Raw genomic sequence first — 16,761 nt, forward strand, 5'->3', positions numbered from 1 at the left:
CGGCCGGAGGTGCGGGAGGAGGAGGTGGCCGGGACCTGCTGGGACCTGCTAGGGCGGGTGGGGGCGGGGCGGCGAGGAGAGGTCAAGGCCCCGACAGGCCGCCTACGGGCTTGTGCTTTTCGATCCGGCCGACTCGAGGGGCTTGGGATTCCGGGGAGCTCCGGGGGTCTAGGGGCCCGGAGTCCCAGGAACTCCAGAGTTCTTGGGGGGGGGGGGGCCCGGGGGCCTCGGAAGGTCTCAGGGTCTTGGGGATCTCAGGGGCCGGGGAACTCCAGGACTCTGGGGTTCTCGAGGGCCCAGGGCGGTCTCAGGGCGGGGTGTTTGCCTCAGGATCCCGGAGGATTCGGGGCACCGTGGTCGTGGCCTGCTGGCGTGGGCTCCCCAGGAACCGACGCCCTGGTTTTGCGTTTTCTGCGGCCTACACCGACTCTGGACTTGTGAATGCAGCGAAATCTTAATGAATGAGTAATGCGACAGCAGAGTCGTCTGCGGGGTGGGGGCTACCAATCTCCCCACCCCGGCCCCGGCCCCGCCCCCGCCCCCGGTCTGCGAAGCCAGATCCAGGTCTGTGTTCCCAGCCTCCCCGCCCCCCAGAGGCTCCCCGGGTGTCTGATCCCTGCCTCGTGGGCTCCTACTCCCGCCGCCCCCAGCCAGCCTCAACTGTCAACCTCTCTCTGATGCCTTGGCCATCGCTTTCTGTCTTCCCAACTGCTTCCCATCTGCTTAAAACCCTCCTGTCTCCATTCCCCGGACATCTCTCATTGCCTGTTCTGTTGGCTAACTTACCTGCCTGCCTCCCCGCCCAGCTTGTCCTCAGGATTTTGCCCTCCAGCCCTTGCTCTTCCTCCCTGAAGTCTCTCTTTTAAGGTCCCCTGACGGTTGCCTTGCATGCATTCCTCTGAAAAAACAGATATTTCCAGTCCCAACTTCTCTCTCAATGCCAGTCTGACATTATCAATCAATTGTGAAATGCCCACCTGTGTGATTTCAGATGTGTCAAACCGGGCATTTCTGAAAATCAAAAATTCGTCTTCTCCCTGTAAGTAGACCTATCCTCACGCTGCCATGCCAGAGGGCAGCCTGCGCCCTGACTCCCCTGAAGACTGCAGAAAAAGGACTTGCTAAGTCCCAAGAACACAGGGCAGAGAAGACAAAGCCTGATCCAAGGCAGAGGGTTGCAATTAGCCCCACAAAGTGCATTAGGAACATCAAGGGGGGGGCCGGTGGAGACAAGCCCTCTGGCATCTGACAGAGGAGAAAGTTGATAAGGGAGGTGCATCTGGACACTTACTACTGTAACTTCTGCTAACAGTGTGGCGACTCCCTCAGGTAACACATGTGGTAAGCCTATGGACTTGTGACCATGTGCTGAGCACTATTCGAAGCGCTTAACTACGTATTAACTCACTTAATTCCTACAACCCCACAAGGCGGGTGGGTAAACCAAGGCACAGGAAGCTGCTCACTAGCCTGTGGTCAAACAGTTAACGGTGGCAGAGTTGGGTTTGAACCCAGGTGGCCTGGCCCAGCATTTTTGTTCTTGACCATTAGCTGTTCTGCTTCTCCGTCACCTTCTCAGATCCTTTCAACAAGTCCTATTGTTGTTACAGAAACTTCCTATGTTCTGAAGTTGAAAATAATTTTGAATCACGATTCTCTCAGTTATTAACTATAATGCCCTTTTTTGTGTTATCAGGAGGTTAGATAAATATGCCTCCTATGTCTCCGTGGCACTTGCACAGAAAGCCTCTGGGATGATCAGGACTCTGTGGCCACAGTCACCTGCTGAACTGCTGGACAGCCCCGCAGAACTCTGCTGGTGCCCTTCCTCTCCCTCGGGTGCCCGTGACTTCCCTCAGCCCCTCCCGTCGCCCTCACGCTTACGTGGCTGGATCCTCCTTGAAAATCCAATATTTAGGTAAGTCCAACCAATCCTTGGCTTCAGACAGACAGCTATCCTTTCTTGAACTCCTTCCTCCCTCTAGGCAAAAATCGAACAACTTCTTACATTTCTACAGGTCATTAACGTTTACAAAGTGCTATACTTTTTAGTATCAACAGTATTCCCAACAACTTTGTGGTGTGGGGTTAACATAGGATTACAGGTTTGCTTCTCCCCAAAATCACGTGGCTCTAAGTGGCAAACAGGATGGGACCCCCCTGGCCTGTAAATGCAATCGTTATATATAGACAGTATATGGAGGGGACAGAACTGTTTAAAATGGTAATAATAATATAAAGTCAATATACGTGATGTTGGTTTTACACAGAACAGTTGAAGCCTATTTGGTCACGTAGAACAGAAGAGGAACCGTTCTTTGAAAGAAACCCAAAACAGGACTCTTGACAAAGAGCAAATACATTAACATGTGTGTCAGAAAAGAAATGTGAGGTAATTTTGTAAATCTTATCAGTGAAAAACTGACAGGCCTTTCATATTTTTACTGTTCTCTCATGAATTTGGAATCATATTTGCCAAAAAAACAATAAACACTTGCCATGGTGAAGAGTCCAAGGCCTCAAGTCCCCACCCCAGCTCTGCCCTGTACAAGCTGCATGTGCTGTGGTGGGTGAGTCAGCTCCACGGAGCCCTGGCCCCTCTTTGCCAAGTGGAGAAATCATGTCCACCCCCAAAGGATTGTTTACGGTGATTAGTTAAGGTATGTGCACAAAAGCATACGGCATAAAGTAAGAGATGTTAATATGAGGGGTGACTTTAACATAATTTTATATGAAAACTTTATTGGGTCAGCACAAGGTAATGTACTTCATTGCCATGAAGTATATTAAATGTTAGATATCTTTTTTTTTAATGTTTATTTTTTGAGAGAGACAGAGGGTGAGCGAGGGAGGGACAGAGGGAGAGGGAGACACAGAATCCGAGGCAGGCTCCAGGCTCCAAGCTGTCAGCACAGAGCCCGACACGGGGTTCGAACTCACAAGCTGTGAGATCATGACCTGAGCTGAAGTCGGACACTTAACTGACTGAGCCACCTAGGCGTCCCACTTTTTCTTTTTTTAATGTTTAGTTATTTTTAGGAGAGAGAGACAGAGACAGAGAGAGAGACAGAGAGAGAGAGGGAGTGGGGGAAGGGCAGAGAGAGAGGGAGATGCAGAATCCAAAGAAGGCTCCAGGCTCTGAGCTGTCAGCACAGAACTTGACACAGGGCTTGAACCCATGTACCGTGAAATCATGACCCGATCCGAAGTCGGACACTTAACTGATTGAACCAGCCAAGTATATTAAATGCCAGATTTCTTACCAGAGATACTCAGCTCCCACATGTGGCAATGAAATCATCCCTCCGAGCGCGTCGTCATGCACACTCTGAGTTCTTTGCTAGCTTTGTAAGGGACAAGAACCAGCACATGAACAGAAGAGACGTGTGGAACACCCTCCGGTCATCGTGCATCTATGGGTGTGACGTTGGAGGAGGGGCTGTGGGAAAACGAGGCCACTCGCAGGAGCTGCGCAGCCGGGAGGCGTGTCTGAACGCCCAAGCCGCGCGGTCCGGAGCCGCACAGCCGGGAGGAGGTGCCCAGCATCGCACACCACCTGCGTGGTGATGAGAATCATCGTCCTTCCCTTTGCACCTGCCCTTTGCCTGGCTCAGCGTGGCTTCCTGGGGACAGGTGTGTGTCCCGAAGCACTAAGAGGCTGCTGGTGTCTGGGGGCCCTTTTAGAGGAGATTCGGAAAAGCCACCTGCAGCGAAGGCAGGTCACCAATTCTTGAGCTGATTTCCACCGTGTTTGAAGATGTCTGGTGACTCGGGCTCCTCAGAGGGTGAGCCTTGTGGCGGAAGTAAGCCTTGGCTGTGGCGAAGGACCCTCAAGGGTGCCCTGCGGTGCTTTCCGGCGACTTCCGCCAGTCGGGGTCCGTCACGGCAACAGGCTGTCTTCCATGCCTGTCGTGCGGAATTGGTCTTCTCTGTTGTACTTTCTTGTTGCTGTGATTGTCACAGATGAAAAGTACGTTTTGCAGCAGAATCTGTGCCTGGGGAATGTGATCAAACTTCTTGCCTAAAAGGAGCCTTTGTGTGGGTGTTCGTACTTCGCCTTGCGTAGCTGTGCGGTATCAGTGTTAGGACCCTGCCCGTCCGTGAACACTTCTGATCCACTGGCCACAGGCCGGTGGCTTGGCGCAAGCCTGCTGTGCGGTCACCTTTCGCTCACTGAGTCACCATCACGGGACCTTGACCACCTACCTGCCCCTCCCGTGCACCTCGTCGCAGTGCTTGCTGATGGGGCTGCCGTTTGCTGTTCCAGACCGGCCGGCCACACCTTCACACAGCGGGACGTGTCAGCCCTGCGGTGCGGAGCCGCCTCCTGCCTCCCGCGCTCCAACCTCACCGCCCACAGTGTTTGCCCTACGAGTTCCTTCTTTCAAGGAACGGGGTCGGTTAGGTTCGTCTTTCGGAGTCCCGGGCTGTTACGGCACCGGTGACCGGCAGAGGCCTGGCTTAACCCGAGGGCCCAAGGACTCTCTGCAGCAACTCACTACACACCCTCACTACTCATCCTCATCCGGAGAACATCTGGTTCCGTGCTACAACTTCCCAGCTAGAAGTCACTTGTTCACACGTTTCAGATACGAAATGTAAAAACCAAGACCCTTATTAGGATGCGCTACGGCACAGCGATCGTGGCCCATTGTGTCGGAGTCTCGAAAACGGCCACAGGGTATGTCTGGGGATACCCAGGAGCCCCCATCCTGTGTGGGAGCGGCATTCCCAAACTTTTGGGGAACGCGGCCTGACAAGGCTGGTAAAGCTGCAGACCGTGCATGAATGCGGGGAGAGTCAGAATGCCTTCTCGGCCTTTCTGATGGAGGCCGAGGGAGCCAGAAGGGAGCACAGATTCAAGATGCGGCTGCTACAACCCGGTGTTAGAAACACATTTGCCCACAGTGTCAACCCCACACGTCAGCAGCACCGCTTTGTAGTGAGGTATATATCGTCATCTGTCGTCTTGGTCTTGGCCACAATTCGCCTCCCTGTGGAAGTGATGTGCTGTAAGAGAATCCGAAAAACCAAAACGCGGAGCCCCACCAGACTCCAGGCAGTGGACCAGACCTGGACGACGAGTAGAAATACTTTGTGATGCCCCAGTGTGAATAATAGGACACGAATCACAGAGGATTGTGTCTTTCCACCTGTACGCATCCGCTGCTTGCCTGAGGCAATGGAGATCATGTGTTGCTTGTGACCACCCAGTGGTTCAGATCCAGCCCCTATGACCTCTTGGGGGGCTCTCCACGCTGGTGTGAGAATGACAGCACCTGTAAGTAGGGTGTGAGCTGATGGAAAGCAGTGTGCTGTGACCACAGCCCAGGACACACGTTACAGGTGACCAGAGGCAATTGTTCGAATTTCTCAGCAAGGCCCGTGGTGTAGCCAGCCGGTCCAGCTAACGTCACCCTCCTGAGACCCAGGTCTCTAGGGTTGTTCCCACCCCGTGCGTGCTCCCCAGTGGAGCCCGAAGGCCAGCCTGCGGCCAGCGCCCCTGACTCCTTGCAGTCAGGAACCTCCTTCTGAGCACCAGGGGAGCGTCGGCTCTTCTGGCTTTGACCTGTGAGGCTCTCCTACCACCAGGCGATGCAGCCTCCTTGCGACAACAGAATCACTGTGGATGACGTCCACTCACCCACAGCTGAAACTCGTGCTACCAGGAACAGCCGCGGGGCTTGCTGGCTGGCCAGTAGACTGCATAAATACAAGACTCCACGTGGCTCGGCTTCACGCCAAATGTCAGAAAGGGAAGGCCAGTGTGCCCCCCAACTCTTGGACTTGGGGAGTGTGCACGGAGTGAGACCAAGAGGGCAATGAGTGAAGGCGGTGTGGAACAGGACGGTCTTTCCCTTCTGTGTGGCTCCTGCCAAGACCCACACGGTGGATGGCGAGTCCCCGAGGGTGGAGCGCATGGGAACCACCTCTCAGCCGGATGCGGGGCTGATGTCCCTTCCACCCTCCAAAGGAGAGCCAGATGGCCACATTCATTCCTCTTGCTATACTCTTGCTCAAGGTCAGCACGAGGGGCCGCGAATGCCGCTCACTTGTGTGGGGAGGTGGGCGCCCTTGGCCACCGGGTGAGTGGAAACTGTCCTCGGATCAGCTGTGGCCACGGCCACGCTAGGATCCCACCCTCGCCCACACTTTTGACGGGGCGACTTTTGATTGCTGCATTAGGCAACGCTTTGTGGTAAACATCAGGGTTGTCACTAGGAAGCGTGCCACGTTATGCTTACGACTTTAAACAACCCAGTTTTCAAATCTACTTTGGAATCTGAGTGAACGTGAACTAGTCCACGTCTCCAAGGTGAGCCGGTGCCAAACACTTCTCTGGGTTGGAGACACTTCCCAAGCTTCCCTGTGGGCCTGTTCTTTGGACTCTTGTCAGCAGCTCCCCCAACTCTGCTAATGAGGTTTCTGATATTGTTGGACTCTTCCAGAACATTCCATCTCAGAAACGCTGGCAAGCCTCCTGGCACCGAGAAAGATGCTGCTTGTGAGTGACTGTCAGCCTCGGCTCTGCATCTGGAGAACCTGGTTATCTTGGGCTCTGTCCCCCTAAAAACCCTCCAGACTCTTTTCTGCAGCCACCTCGAATCTCATTCCACTCAGTGCTCACTGCACAGAAATCAGACTCTGAACTTGCCAGGCTCCTGAGTCTGGGTGGAGTCTGGAGATGGGTCGGGTCTGGGTTTCCCATTCTGCAGAGCCCGCCGGACTAGCCTCGCCTCGCCCGGGCAGTGCTGCACCCCGAAGCCTCTTCCAGGCCTGGCGCCCTCCCCCAGCTCCCCCATCCTACAGCAGGTGCTGCCCGGCAGAGTTGTGGCTGCCGGGGACCAAGCAGGGGGACACGAGCCGGCACCCAGGCGGCTGCTCCCGGAAGCTGGCAGAAGCATGCTGCTGCCCATGTAGACGCCTCCTGGCATGGAAGGGCTGGGCCAGCGCCGGAGATGGGAGTTCACGCCTCTGTGCGGGTGCTTAACCTTTCCTGCCTGTTGACTTAGGAGCAAAGCCAGTCAGGAAATAGGCCCAAGAGCCAGAGGGCACCCAGCCCACGTCAACTCAGTACCGACCGAGCACCCATTGTGCTCACCCCTGACATCCTACACTGCGCAAACGTCCCCAGCAGCAGGGGATTTGGGCCACAGAGTGAAAACCCGCAGCAGTGTGAATCTGTGTTCTCCACATCTCATACCTGCCAATACCTATATTTTCAGAATAGATTTTTGAAGAGCAAACAACCGTGTATCACAGAGTAAGATGTACACCCCAACCCAAGGATCTTAAAGCAAACACGGTGAGTGAAATAAGGAAGTTACAGGCAGGGCACGAAGGGCGGTCTCCAGAAGAGGGGGCTCAGGTGGGGTGAGACCTGGGCGAGGGGTCCCAGACACCTCCCAGCACGGTTCCTGGCAGCAGCTGGGCTGTGACGATGGTGCTCTCACTGGCTGGTCTCACACGGCTGCGTTTTAGTTCTGATGTCCAGGCCACCTCCTACCAAAACTGGAGCAGAGTTGGTTATATATATATATAAATATATATAAACTAAATATAAACTAAATAAAATAAACTAAAATATACATACATATATGTATGTATATTTTAGTTTATTTTGAGACAGAGAGAAAGGGTGCACACAAGTTGGGGAGGGGCAGAGAGAGAGAGAGAGAGAGAGAGAGAGTATCCCAAGCAGGCTCCACGCTGTCAGCACAGAGCCCGACGTGGGGACTGAAACACGAACTGTGAGATCATGAGCTGAGCAAAAATCAAGATTCCGACACTCAACCGACTGAGCCCCCCAGGCGCCTCCCCCTTTTACTTTCTAGAGAAGCAGTTACCAGATCACTCAGAATTTGATGTGGCTTGCATTATATCCCTGCGGGACAGCATGGGCCCAGATCCTTCAGGCCAGGACTCCTAGGGACCTCTGGTTGACTTCTGCCTCCCTCCTGGCCCCACCCCTGCCTAGGCTCCTCCTGGTCCAGGAGCACTGGTGAGTGTCCTGCCCTGGCCTGCCCAGGCCCTGTCCACCTGCCCTCCTTGCACTGATTGCACACAGTACTGTGGTGGTTTGGGTGCCATCTGCCTGGTACCCACTGGCTCCTTGAAGGACGGACAGTAGCTGATTCACAGGCCCAGCTCTGTGTTTGTGTCAATCAACCAACCTTCACCACCGGGAGGAGGGAGGTAACAGGGACCTGACTGTGAAGACTGGGCACCTGAGTAACTTGCTTTTTCCGACAGTCCTCATTTATATCAGTGCTCACAGTTGTGACAGCTGGGCAGTCATTGGATGTAAATGGGCAGGTCCTCACTAGATTCTTTCCAAGGGCTCCCCTCTGGGTACCATGCCTGCAAGGTTGCAGGTGCCAGCACTCAGCCTGCGGCCCTAGTGCCTGGTGAGCGTCCGGGGCAGACACTTGGGCCTCGCTGGCTGTGGTGTGCTGGGAAGCTAAGTGTGCTTGCTGGGGACGGGGGGGGGGGGGGGGGGGGGGGGCCGGATATGGACGAGGTCCTAGTAGCTCTGCTATGTGTCAGGGGCGGGGCTGTGGGGATGGAGGGCCATCTGCCATCTTGTAACCCTGCGACCACCCCGCACACCTGACTGTGGGTCACTCAGACCCCTGTTCCTTCTCCCCCCTTGCCCACCTGGGACTGTCGAAGCACCTGTGCCCATGTGCACCGTGCACATGACATTGGAGTTTGTTCTTGGTCTGTCTGTGCATCTGTTCATCTGAGGTTCTGACTCCGAGGCCAGGAGGCCAGGAGGCCAGGAGCTGGGGCTGGAACGAGACACCGCTCCCCACCCCTCCCCCTCGGCAGCTGCAGAGCCTTGGTGAATTGTTTGCTTCACTGAACCTCAATGTTCTCTTCGAGAAACTGGAGATAATGAAAGCACGTACTGAGGCAGGAAGAAAACTGTCTCCAAAGACATCCATGTCCTAGTCCTCAGAACCCGTGAGTGCTACCTTCTGTCATGGAAAGGGATGTGATTATGGGCATGGAGCCTTGAGATGGGGAGAGTGCTCTCGATCATCTGGTCCCCTTCTAATTATGCCCGTTCTTAAAAGTGGGGACTCTTTCCCCACTGTGTCACAGAGACATGTGGCCACAGAGGGAGGGTCTGAGAAATGACACGCCACTATCTTAGAAGATGGAGGAAGGGACGTGAGCCAAGGAATGTGGAAGCTTCTAGAAGCTAGAGAAGTCAAGGAACAAATCCCCCAAGTCAGCTTATAAATCCGGGGCAATGTCCGTGCTTTGTATTTCAGTATACCTCACAGTAGCTAGAATGGTGCTGGGGCCATAAAATAATAAAATTTAGAGATTTAGAACTGGAAAGGATCTCTCCAATGATTTTGTTCTACCACGATAAGCAATGTGTTGATCACAGATGGATGGCTGGTGGAGAGATAGATGGGTAAGTAGATGAGTGCTTGCGTAGATAGATGGATGGGTGTGTGGGTGGATGAGTGGATGGACGAAATAGCTAGCAGCCTAAAATGAGGTTTTGAGATATTTGTGGGATTTCTAAATAATTTCAATCCTTTCATCAGAGTTCAACCTGTCTCTTTTCCTCTCTTTGTAAGCCATACATAATAGAAAAGTTGACTGAGTTAACTCTAACCTGAGTTAAATATTGATCCTTGAGAACTCCGTGTTGAATAAGACCAAAACATCTATGGTCATTTACATGTAACACTCAGATATCATGTATCCTTTAGGTTCATTAAATGCATCAGAATGCACTAGATCCCAAAAGGGGAGGTAAAGAGTGAGGAGGTTTCCAGGTTTCTGGAGACGCACAGATTCACCTATAATTCATCTGTCACGTGGAACATTGGCGACAGAAGGGAGAGGTTGAGAAACTTTGGGTGGTTCAGGATTTATTCATAGGTTTGGCACACTAGAAGACATGATGATCAAAAATATGGCCCTTAAAATACAAATGCCATGGGTTCTCAAAATAGTGGAAATGGAATCATTAATATTGAAGCACAAGAGAACCAAACAAACCGATTCTCCTAATTTCCGTTACTTCTGTGAGTTGTTACTACTCCTCTGGCCTTGCCCCCATTCCTAAATTGGATCTTTCATGACCTCAGATCAAGTCTGTCACTGTGAACACTACTATCTTCAGAAAGCAGTCCAGGCTGCGGACCTCCCACAAGGCAGTCACCGAGGACAGGGGCCTCCTTGTAGCCCTGCTACAGACTTGTCGCTGGCACAGCCCCCTCCCAACAGATGTTGGTCGAGTTCATGAACTAATCAGTTACATATTGTTATTTAGCCAGTTTCCATCTTCGCATTGGGACAGACCTCAAGCCCAGAGATGGTGTGAGACTTGACACAGCTAGTTAATGGCAAACCACAGCTGGAATCCATGTCTGTTCATAACTATGCCAACACTTTTCCACCTTAAGATACTCCAGAGAGGGGGCTCGTCCTCTCCTGTGGAATGAGGCCAGGGCCCCGTGGGGTCTCATTGGACCATAAGGCTTCCTGTTCCCAAGTATTGGAGGAGTCTCTGGTTTATTAAAATCATCGGAGTCATTCAAGTTCCTGTTCCATTTATAGCCCAGCCATCAGATGAGCTGTGGTGGCCCTATTTCTGTCCCAGGCTCTTGGTGTCAGGGCTGGCTCCTTTGGGGTCATGGAACAGGATTTCCATTCCAGACTTGCACCACATTGCCCCAAGGATGGATGGCAGGTGGCTCAGAGCTAAAGTTTCCAACTGAGACGCATCCATTCAACACGTGTTTATTTCATACTAACATGCTGGGCACTGCTGTAGGCTCTGGGGCACAGAAGTGAGCAAATCAGAAGCCCACACAATGGAATACTACACAGCCATGAAAAAGAATAAAATCTTGCCATTAGAAAGAACATGGATAGAGCTAGAGGGTGTTAGGCTAAGTGAAGTAAGTCAGACAGAGAAGGAAAAATACCCCATGATTCCACTTATATCTGGAATCTAACAAACAAAGCAAGACAAAATGAAAAACAGAAAGAAGCTCATAAATACAGAGAACAAATAGGGGTCTGCCAGAGAAGAGAGGGTTAGGAAATAGACGAACTAGGTGAAGGAGATTAAGAGGTGCGAACGTCCACTTATAAAATAAGTCAGGGGATGAAAAGTACATAGCATAGGGAATATCGTAGGGAAAAAAAATCCTGCAACTTTAATGAATTCATTTATCAGTGCTAATAGTTTTTTGGTGGAATCTTTAGGGTTTTCAATATGGAGTATCGTGTCACCTGCAAAGAGTGAAAGTTTTGCTCCTTCCTTGCTGATGTGAATGCCTTAATTTCTCCATCTTGTCTGACTGCCGTGGCTGGGATTTCCACTACCACATTGAATAAAAGTGGTGAAAGTGGACATCCCTGTCTCATTCCTGATCTCAGCGGAGAAGCTCTCAGCTTTTCACCACTGAGGATGATGTTAGCTGTGGGGTTGTCATACATGGCCTTTATTATATTCCGTCTATACTTTGTTGAGAGTATTTATCATGAATGGATGTTGACTTTAAAGTTTTCGCTCTGTAACCATGGAGTACGATTTTAGTTGCAGATTGTTCACATATGGGTCACGTTAAGAAAGTTTCCTTCTATTCCCAGTTTATTGAGTGTTTCCATCATGAAAGGGCATTGAATTTTCTTAAATTCTTTTTCTGCATCCATTAAGATGATTATATGTTTTTTTCACCTCCATTCTATTAATGTATCATATTCCACTGATTAATCTTCATATGTTGAACCATTCTTGCAATCCAGGAATAAATGCTTCTTGGTAATGGTGTGTGATCTTTCTTATATGGGCTGAATTCAGTGTACTAGTATTTTGTTGAGGAGTTTTGCATCAATATTCATAAGGGATGGTGGTCTATGGCTTTCTTGCAATGTCTATGTCTGGTTTGGGTATCATGGTAATTTGATAACTTAATTTTTTAAATCCTTGCCTTTTAAAATAAATTCCAAGGATGGGGTGAATATACCTTTCCTCATAATTAAATTTGGTATATTCTAGAACAGGTGCAGTTGCCTGCCTAAATGTACTTACTAAAAAATATTTCCCATTCCTAGTTTTGTAACACCTGAGAATATCACTTCAATTATTTCGAGGGGTTTTTAACATATCTTTCAAAAGTTTTCAAAACAAAGTTATACTTAATTCAGCTTAATTAAAGAAGTCCTTTTTGGGGTGTAATATTGCAAAAATTATACGATAAAGATAGATATCAAATTTCAAATTTCCTTTTGAGAAAATTGCTTCCCCTAAAACATTTCCTTTCATGGTTTTAAAGACACGTGTCATACATCTTGACACTTAAACCCAAATCTGAATACTTAGTTTACTTTAACCATTATGCAGAACTATTCCTTTTCTAAGAGGGTAAATTGCTTCTATTACACAGTTGCAAAATACCTGGAAAAAAAGTAATTTGCACCTCCATTCCTCTCTAAAGTGTATTCCTTTTGCATGTCTATGAACTTCATATAAATTTATAAAATTTTATAGCATTTTCTGATATTAATATAGCCAGCCACATTAGCTCTTTTGAAATTAGATTTTGCATGGTGGGTCTTTTTCTGTCCTTTTACTTTCAATCTGTCTATGTCTTTAAGTTTAAAACATGCTGATGTAGATAGAAGATAGTTAGATTTGGTTTTCTCCCAGTCTAATGATTCTATTCGAATATTCAGACTATTTCTAGCTAATGTAATTCCTGATAAAGCTGGGTTTAAGTCTGCCACCTTGCTCTTTGTTTCCATTTGTTCTTTATTCTCTCTTTCCTCCCTTCTTTCCATTAATAAGTAATTGTTGGTATTTCATTTATTGTTTCTATTGGCTTTTTAGCTGTGTCTTTTTTTTTAATATCTTTTAATGGTAATTCTAGTGATTACAATACACACCTTCAGTTTATCACAGTCTACCTTAAGTTAATGTTATAAAACTTCATATTTATTGTAAGAAACAATATAATATTCATTTATTCCTTAGCACATCGCGTTGTCGTTTTACTTTTATGTGCATCATAACTCCCCAATATGCCATCATCACCATTATCATCATCATCATCATCATCACTATTTCTTTATTTTTAAAAAATCTTGTAGTATTTTATTTGAATAAAGCCATTAAAATGGCCTGAAACAAAATGATCGGCATAAAAGGAAATTACAGCGTCACTATATTTATACAAGAGGGAGCAGCAAGGGGCACATTTGTAAGTGCCTATAACACTGTTCAATCGATCCACGTTAAATGCCATAAAAGTAAGTAGTCAGAATGCAGCGTCATATACATACCATCGAAGAGGAAAGGGGAACATTTACAGAGCTAAGCTTTTGTATAACATGTGAGTTTTGATCTGCTATGTTTAAGTTAGCAAAAAGCCTTACAGTTTGTGTGAAATGGTCGTGTGCCCTCATCTCACCCACCACTAGATCAAGACACTGAAACTGAGAAGAGTTCCTTCCTTATTTACAGCTTTACTCTTGACCTCCCTTTTTGAGACCAAAACGATTGTGGAGCTGACTCGTACCTCGAGTAATTACAAAATACCACGGTCATAACAACAAGAGCCAAAAGAAGTATCTACCATCGTTTGACCTTTCAACTGCTGAGGTCACCTACGACACAGTGCAAGAAAGCACAATTGTGCATTCACGAGTTGACTGTACCAACCTCTGTAAAAGTTTAGGAATGAGCACATCCGAGTAAATGCCTACTTCTTTATCTCACAGAGTAAAATCAAGCATTTTCTACTTTAAAATTATTTCTGTGTAAAACAAAGACAGAACTCTTGGAGGTCAAACAAGGAAAACAGATAGCAAGTGGAACACACTGTTAAGTCATGAAACAAAGAAGAATCTGCAGTAGAAGTCAGGCAGTATAATCCACAACCTTTTTAGGGGAGTACTTATTCCCAGCAACCATCACATCTCTGGTAAGATCTCATTTAAAAAAAAAAAGTCACAAGTTCTAAAAAGTTAATAATCCACTCTCTGAAATCAGATATAAAACTATGACCAACAGAAGATACACAGAGTAAACGGTTTTACTAAAAGCTGTTGACGTTTCCATCAGCAGTAACCATAGGGAGTTGGCTGGTTGTAACCACAGTGTCTGTATCCGTGGGGGTAGTAAGTTTCATGTCTATACTGCAGGTAACTGTTACTCCAGGATTGTCCATGCCGCTGATTGGATCGGGTGTCAGTTTGCCACCCCCACTGGTTTGACCTCTAAACAGTCTATTACCTTGCAACTGATCGCCTCTGTGTCTCTGGCTCCCAGCAGCTCGGCTGTTCTACTCCTCAACAATTGGAAGGAGACCCAAGAGGGCTCTTCAGGTATTCATGGTACTCTTTGCCATCTTCTGTGAATGTACTGGCAAACGTCTCTTCAAAATTTGGAACAGCTTCAGAAGGGTCTGTATTCCTGAAATTCCCAGCAACTTAAGGCAGCTGTACTGTTTAATGTTTATGTTGTTTCCATCTCCAGCCCACAGCGTGGCCAAAGGATCTCCCAGTACTTCACCTCTCCAAGGTAACGGAGCCATTCCCATTACTATTCTTTTCTTTTTTTTTTTTTTAACATTTATTTATTTATTTTCGAAAGAGAGAGACAGAAACAGAGACAGAGCACAAGCAGGGGAGGGGCAGAGAGAGGAGGGAGACACAGAATCCGAAGCAGATTCCAGGCTCTGAGCTGTCAGCACAGAGTCCGACTTGGGCCTTAAACCCATGAACCATGAGATCATGGCCTGAGCTGAAGTCGAATGCTCAACCAACTGAGCCACTCAGGTGCCCCCCCCCATTACTATTCTTTTAAACAGATTTTTTAAATTTATGAAAAAATAATATTTTAAATTTACCTGTATATTGAATTTCTGGTACCTCTTGCAGATCCAGGTTCCATCTTGGATGCTTTCCCTTAAACCTTAAGAACTTCCTTAGCATTTCTTGTAGTGCAGGCCCATTGGTGCAAAATGTTGTGAGATCTTTTTTCTTCTAAAATGTCTTTATTTTTCCTTTATTTTGAAGAATATTTCCACTGGGTATAGAATTTAGGTTGCTAGGTTTTTGGTGTTTTGTTTTTTTTTTTAATTTGTAAGTAATTTTAGAATTTCAAAGATACTATTACATTGTCTTATGGCTTTCATTGTTTCTTTTTTTTATAAAATTTTTTAATGTTTATTTATTTTTGAGAGACAGTGTGAGTGAAGGAGTTTTTTTTTTTTTATAAAATTTTTTAATGTTTATTTATTTTTGAGAGAGAGACAGTGTGAGTGAAGGAGAGGGAGACACAGAATCCAAAGCAGGCTCCAGGCTCGGAGCTGTCAGCACGGAGCCTGATGCAGGGCTTGAACCCACAAACCATGAAATCATACCCGAGCCGAAGTTGGATGCTTAACCGACTGAGCCATCCAGGTGCCCCAGCTTTCACTGTTTCTGATGAGAAATCAGCTATCATTTTATTTTTTTTTTCAGCTGTCATTATATAGTTATTCCCCTGAATGTAATGTGCAGTTTTTCTCTAGCTATATTTAAGTTTTACCCTTTTTGGTAATCTAACTATCATATGTCTAGGAGTGGTTTGTGTTTTTTCTGACTGGGATTCACTGAATTTCTCAGATCTGTGAGTTTGTGTCTTTCATCAGTTAAAGAAAATCTTGTCCATTATCTCTTCAAATATAGAAGAGACAGTTCTATACTTTATTATCTCTCTTTATTTTGCCCCATTCCTTCAATTCCTTAGAGTCCTAACCTCCATTAACATATATTTTTAACCAATTTATAGTTCCACACATCTTGGATATTCTTTTATTTTCCATTCTTTCCTCTCTAATTTGGATAATTTCTAATGAAGTATCTTTGAATTAACTGATCCTTTCTCTTCTGTATCCATTATGCTGTTAAGTCTATTGAATTTTTCATTTCAGATATTGTATTTTTTTTACTTCCAGAATTTTCCTTCCATTAATTTTTTTATAGTTCCCATTTCTCTGGTGAGAATTTTCATCTACTCACCTGTTCTGTCCATCTTTTCACATTTTTTTTTATAAATTGTTTTTTATATTTATAATAGTTGTTTTAAAGTCTTTATCTGCTAATTCCAACATCTAGGTCATCTGTTGGTCTGCTTCTATTCACTTTTTTCTTGATTATGTCTCATATTTCTTGGCATATCTAGTGGTTTTTCACTGTATATTTGACATTGTGGATGATACACTGTAGAAACTCTGGATTGTGTTACCTTTCTCTATAAAGAGCAGACATTTGCTTATTATTCTGGTAGGCAGTTAAATTTGTGGCAGATTACTTTGATCCTTTGGAAGGCTGGTTTTAATCTTTGTTAAGACAGCTCTGCTTTGGGTTGCCTGGAAGGCTCAGTTGGTTAAGAATTTTACTTTTGACTCAGGCTCAGGTCATGATCTCATGGTTCCTGAGTTTGAGCCCCATGTCAGGCTCTGTGCTGACAGTGCAGAGCCTGCTTGGGATTCTCTGTCTCCCTCTCTTTCTGCCGCACACACTCTCAATCTCAAAACTAAATAAATAAACTTAAAAAAAAAAAAAAAACAGGTCTGCTTCGGTTTTCTTCTTTGCTCCAGAGTATACTCTCCTGTATCATGCATATTTAACAGTTTTCATATATTTTGACATATTTAAAACTTTTCTATCTGGGGAGAGACTGCCCCTTCCAGGGCCAGCCAATTGTTAAGATGCCAAAAAGCTCATCGGGAAGCA

The 16,761-nt window shown here is 47.1% G+C and overlaps 2 long non-coding RNA genes and 1 pseudogene across 6 annotated transcripts; 2 read left to right on the forward strand and 1 right to left on the reverse strand.

Annotated features, from left to right (window-relative positions):
* The first annotated feature begins 45 nt into the window (after positions 1-45).
* LOC131483682 (uncharacterized) lies at positions 46-4,030 on the forward strand. Of its 5 annotated transcripts, none has more exons than XR_009247864.1 (3): positions 46-564; positions 868-1,918; positions 2,271-4,030. It is a non-coding gene; the product is annotated as an uncharacterized LOC131483682 (long non-coding RNA). The 5 variants fall into 5 exon arrangements; XR_009247863.1 differs by lacking the exon at positions 46-564 and having other exon boundaries at positions 572-1,918; positions 2,271-2,660; positions 3,267-4,030; XR_009247865.1 differs by lacking the exon at positions 46-564 and having other exon boundaries at positions 572-1,329; positions 1,697-1,918.
* A 469-nt stretch (positions 4,031-4,499) lies between these two features.
* Positions 4,500-11,804, forward strand: LOC131483683 (uncharacterized). The gene is made up of 2 exons (XR_009247867.1): positions 4,500-7,306; positions 7,836-11,804. It is a non-coding gene; the product is annotated as an uncharacterized LOC131483683 (long non-coding RNA).
* Positions 11,805-13,950: 2,146 nt separating this feature from the next.
* LOC131483924 (RNA guanine-N7 methyltransferase-activating subunit-like protein) lies at positions 13,951-16,057 on the reverse strand (annotated as a pseudogene).
* Between the last annotated feature and the right edge of the window lie 704 nt (positions 16,058-16,761).

Source organism: Neofelis nebulosa, chromosome 8 (genome assembly GCF_028018385.1).
Source record: "Neofelis nebulosa isolate mNeoNeb1 chromosome 8, mNeoNeb1.pri, whole genome shotgun sequence".
Taxonomy (NCBI): Eukaryota; Metazoa; Chordata; class Mammalia; order Carnivora; family Felidae; genus Neofelis; species Neofelis nebulosa.